At 33.2% G+C, this 5,318-nt stretch overlaps 1 pseudogene; it reads left to right on the top strand.

Moving 5' to 3' along the window:
• The first annotated feature begins 1,212 nt into the window (after window positions 1–1,212).
• On the top strand, window positions 1,213–3,604 carry LOC113866579 (annotated as a pseudogene).
• The last annotated feature ends 1,714 nt before the right edge of the window (window positions 3,605–5,318 follow it).

Genomic DNA, 5,318 nt, shown 5'->3' with positions numbered 1-5,318 from the left:
CTTTCAAGCAGCCAAACTTTGTTCCTTCCATATATACAAGCATTGAATACCTACATCTTCTGAAAAATCTCTACTAAACAATGTTCCAGTAAAGGAAAATGTCAGCAGCCAGCATCGACCTAGTGACCTTTGATAAGCTGCACTTTGGTATCTACATTTTTTTCGATCTTGACATAGAAGCTACACTAAGTAGCATTTACTAAATGCACATATTTTAGCTTTCTGATACAATTCCATACACACACTAAATATACATATCCATATTGAATACTGTCAGACTCCAGTAGTTCCATTGTGTGCACTTAGTTACTAGCAAATGTTTAGTAATTTTAAAAATATATATATATCCTTGAAAGGTAGAAGGCACTTAACTAACCAAAACTCTTTAAAAAATTCTTAAAATAGAACGCAGTCTTACATCATCTTTGGCAACCTTTTCTGCTTCAGCACTCCCACCAGCAGAGTCTTGACCAAACTGGTCAGCCAACCACTCTTTAGCTGAGGTAACAAGTGTGTAGCTCATAGCCATACCAAGAGTTTCAGATGCCTGTGGAACACAAGTTTTGCATCAAAATTTCCATAACTTGCCACAACAAATCTAGAGTTCCACAACCATTAGGCATTGTGCAAATTTAAAAACAAACATAACAACTAGAAACATTAAAGTCAGAATGGCTATTAACATGGTAGTTAAAATCAGGAGTTGAATCGTAAAATCGTAAGATTTTACAATTTGGGTCAGCCAAACGATGCAGATCGAAGCAAAAATCGGGAGAGAGTAAAATCACATTGAAATCGCGATTTGTATCGTAAAATTGGTTAAATCCCAATTCGATTTCGATTTCAGTAAAATGCGGGTCAGATGCAGATTTTGACCCAAAACTTTTATAATCCGAACCCAACCCAATTTTATAACCCGAGCCTAACCCAGTTTTTTATTTAGGCGCGAAAGAAACCCCGCTATATTAAATCCCTCTTTTTTCTTCACCAAACCCTAGAGCAATAGCCTTCTTCTTCTTCCTCGTGATCCTTCATTTTTTCTCTGCGATCTCTCTAGTTTTGTCTGCCGGTCTGCGCCATTTATACTTGTTTGCTATTTTCTTCTCATATTTCTCTGTTTTCATCATGAAACCCTAAACTAACAAGGGGACAAGCTAACAATGACTTGCTAGTTTTTTCTTCCTCCTCTGTTTTTTTTCAGCTTGTCCGAGAATGGCATCAAACATGGTTGGTGGTCAAACCATAGGTGGTGGCTTTTCTGGGTCACTCCCAACTGCCACCGATAGCTCCACTGCTATGGGCTCTTCAAGCGTGCCTCAAAGGTCGGTTCCCCAAAATGCCCGTGGAAACAAGGGTGATGTGGGATGGAAGTATAGATTTTTAGTTCAAGGAACTATGAAGGTTCAATGCAAATTCTGCCAAAAAGTATTCAATGGAGGGATTTATCGTCTAAAACACCACTTGGCTAAAACAAATCAAAATGTTGAAGCTTGCAAATCTGTTTCTGATGATGTGAATAAAGAGATGATGGAGATTATTACTTCCTTGATGAGAAAAGCAGCTAACAGAAATGGCTCTTTGGAAATTGGTGAAAAGAGAAAAGTCATTGAAAGTGCTGAAATTGAGAGTGCACAGTTTTGCAAGAAAAAGGGTGTAGGTTCATAGGCCATAATAAACAGCATATTCAAGAAGGGTATAAGAGAGGATGCATGTCAAGCAATTGCAAGATTTTTCTACAACAATGCCATAGCTTTCAATGTGGCAAGAAGTGAAGAATTTCCTGCCATGTGTGAATTAATTGAACAACATGGTCCATGATTTAAGCCACCCTCTTATCATGAGATTAGAGTGAAGTATTTGAAGCAAGAAGTGAAGATGACAATGGAAGTTATTGAAGAACATAAGACTGTTTGGAGGAGTGTTGGCTGCACAATAATGACAGATGAGTGGACTGATAAAATGAGAAGAACCATTCTGAATTTCTTAGTGAACAACCCGAAAGGTACAATGTTTTTGAAGTCAATTGACGCTTATCACCAAAACAGCTGATAAAATATTTAAGATGCTTGATGAAGTTGTGGAAGAGGTTGGTGAGGAAAACGTAGTGCAAATTGTAACTGATAATGCAGCAAATTATAAAGCTGCTGGAGAGATGTTAATGGAGAAAAGGAAGAATTTATACTAGACTCCTTGTGCTACACACTGCATTGATTTAATGCTTGAATATTTTGATAAAAAAATACCCCTCCATGAGGAAACAATTCCAAAGGGCAGAAAAATCACAACTTATATTTATTCAAGGACTTATCTCATTTCATTATTACAATGCTTCACAAAAGGAAAAGATTTGGTGAGACCAGGTATCACTCGATTTGCCACTTCATATTTAACTTTGGGATGCCTTCATGAGAACAAAAGAGCTCTTTTAAGAATGTTCTCATGTGACGAATGGAAGTCCAGTAAGTTTTCTAGGACAAGAGAGGGAAATTTGGTAGAGGAAGTTGTTTTGAACAATGGGTTTTGGAAGAATGTTCTAATTTGTTTAGAGGGTGCATATCCTTTAATTAAAGTCCTTCGTTTAGTTGATTCAGATGAAAAGCCAGTCATAGGCTTTATTTACGAGGCAATGGACCAAGCTAAGAGGTTATCAATATAGCTTTCAATGGTGTCAAGGAGAGGTAATTGATTATCTATCAAATTTAGTTAAAATTAAAATTTAGTAGTCTTTTATTCATTTTTAAAAAATTAACCTATTTTATTTATTTTTTAGTTACATGCCTCTATGGAATATCATTGATAATAGATGGGACAAACAACTTCATAGGCCTTTACATGCTGCTTGCTATTTTCTCAACTCTCAGCTACATTATAGTCCTAGATTTAAAGTTGATCTTGAAGTTAAACGAGGACTGTATGATTGTATGGTAAGGATGGTGCCTGATATTGAGGAACAAGCCAAAATTGATGTTCAAATTGATGATTTCAAGAAACAACAAATGTTTTTCGGTAGTCCCTTAGCTAAAGCAACACTTCAGAAAAAGACCCTAACTGATTGGTGGGAGTCGTATGGAGATGAACATCCAGAGCTTCAAAAGTTTGACATTCGTGTATTAAGTTTAACATGTAATTCCTCTGGATGTGAACGTAATTGGAGTGCATTTGAGATGGTAAGATTTTTAGTAAAGTTGTTTTCAATTATCTACATTCTACAAGCCTACATATTGCTTATATATATTTTAATGTGTTTAGGAGGAGAAATCGTGTGAAGCAAAAGACAATGAATGATGTTGTCTTTGTTATGGCTAATTCAAAATTAGTAAAAAAGAAGCAACTTAGGAGAGCTCATGACTTAGACCTTGATGATATTTCATCTGATGATGAGTGAATTGCAGAAAATGATGTTGGAGATATTGAAGGGTTGGATTTGGATGCACACAATTTGGACTTGGATGGAGATGAGAACTTACCCCAAAACCAAGATGGAAACAATGCTGCTAAGAATGATGTTGATATGCTAAATTTGGATAATGAAGTTGATGGAGATGAAGATGAATACCATATGGTGGATCTTTATGATTTTAATGTGGCACAATTGTTAAATTAGACATCTTAGAATATTACTAGTTAGTAGTTCTTATGCTATTTCGGTGTTTGTGCTTTGTAATTTACCAAAAACATGGTAATTTGGATATTTTGGGTTGTTAATTTGTTATATTATGGATTATGCTTGATAACTTTCTTATGGAATATGGATTATTTCAGTACTTTTAGTAATTTAATATATATTTTTTAATTTAAGCTATTTTATATGCAGAATATAAACTTATATTCATGTATATATAATTTTTGTAAAATCTTACGATTTTATAATTTACGATTTTTATTTCCCTTAACGATTTGAAGTAAAATCCCGATTTTAACTACCTTATGTGATGTCTTTCAATATGGATGGCAACCAAGTGCACAAATAGCAAAAGGATCAGATCTGTCCAAACATTAAACAGAAAAACTGCATTAGAAAAGACCACCTGTTGTTGTAGTTTTTCTTTCAAAATCTTTAAATCTTCGGCAGGTATTCCTTGCAAACTGTTGAGTATGGGTGAAATATAGCAAAAGCATCTTAATGTTAGTGTATAATAATGAAAATAAATAAACATATGTAGTGCACTTGACGTTAACTGGACAGATAGACAAAAATATAAATGACGTAAAGAATATAGTAAACCTTTGAAATCATCCATAAGTATAGCTTCTAATGCTTCAATCTCCATATCTTGTTCTTGTTTGTAGTCTGCATAATACACATGGTCAAATAAGGCTCAAACTTTGGTTTTATTCCACACAGTCAAAACAAAACAAAAAAGTTGACAACTGCATTGTCATTTTTCTCCTCTGTTCATAACATTTAGTAAAATGATATTACTTGTGAGCCAGGGATAGAAGGTAGAAGAAAACAAATAACTTCAAACAATTTGGCAGCCATTCATTACTCATATTCCACTTCAAACATTTTTCAACTAACAAAGTAACATTCTCAATAAAGATGTAAGGTCAAAAATTTACCACTACTTGGGAACAAATAAACAAACAAACAGGATAAGAACAAAACACGCTTTGAACAAAAAAAATGTTTAAACAAACAGAAAAGCAAAGAAACAAATTGAAACTTGGGCGGTTGATGAGGAAGAAGAAGATTAAAGGTGGAGAGGGATTAAGAGCTAAAGGTGTAGCTAATCTGAATGTGGAAATTTCTGCAATCGAATTCAAAGCCAAATTCAAAAGAGGAAATATTAAATTTTGATTGAGATAAAATGAAAGCGTAGGGTACCTAAGCAGAGAACTTCATGAAGACGACGGTGAGTGATTGCATCGAAAGCTGAAGAAACCAAATCAAAATTTAAAGAAACCAAGAGAGAAGAAGGAATGTATAGAGGCCATAAATAATTAAGAATGTTAAAAAAATTGGGATTAGGGTTTTGCTAAACAAAATCATAAAATATATTATATATTTTACAAATACTTTAAATTAAAAAATATTAATAATTATTTTTTTAAGAAAAAATTAAGAATAATATTTTTATTTAAATATATTAACAAATTATGCTTAAATATATTAAAAATTTTAATTAATATTAAGAAAAAAACTTTTAATTAAATTTAACGTAAGTTAATAAACTATTTAATTGCTTGAGCGTAGTTTGTCTTTTACTCTTTTGTATCTAATTTCTCAGTCATAACAAAATAAATCCACTTGAGCACGTAATTAGCATGCTAAAATTTTTAGAAAAAAATGTGTTCTATTTAATTTTAAGACTAAC

The sequence above is a fragment of the Abrus precatorius genome, unplaced genomic scaffold (assembly GCF_003935025.1).
Source record: "Abrus precatorius isolate BTA unplaced genomic scaffold, Abrus_2018 Scaffold5, whole genome shotgun sequence".
In the NCBI taxonomy this organism is placed as follows: domain Eukaryota; kingdom Viridiplantae; phylum Streptophyta; class Magnoliopsida; order Fabales; family Fabaceae; genus Abrus; species Abrus precatorius.
This window is presented reverse-complemented; position numbering and strand designations above follow the sequence as displayed.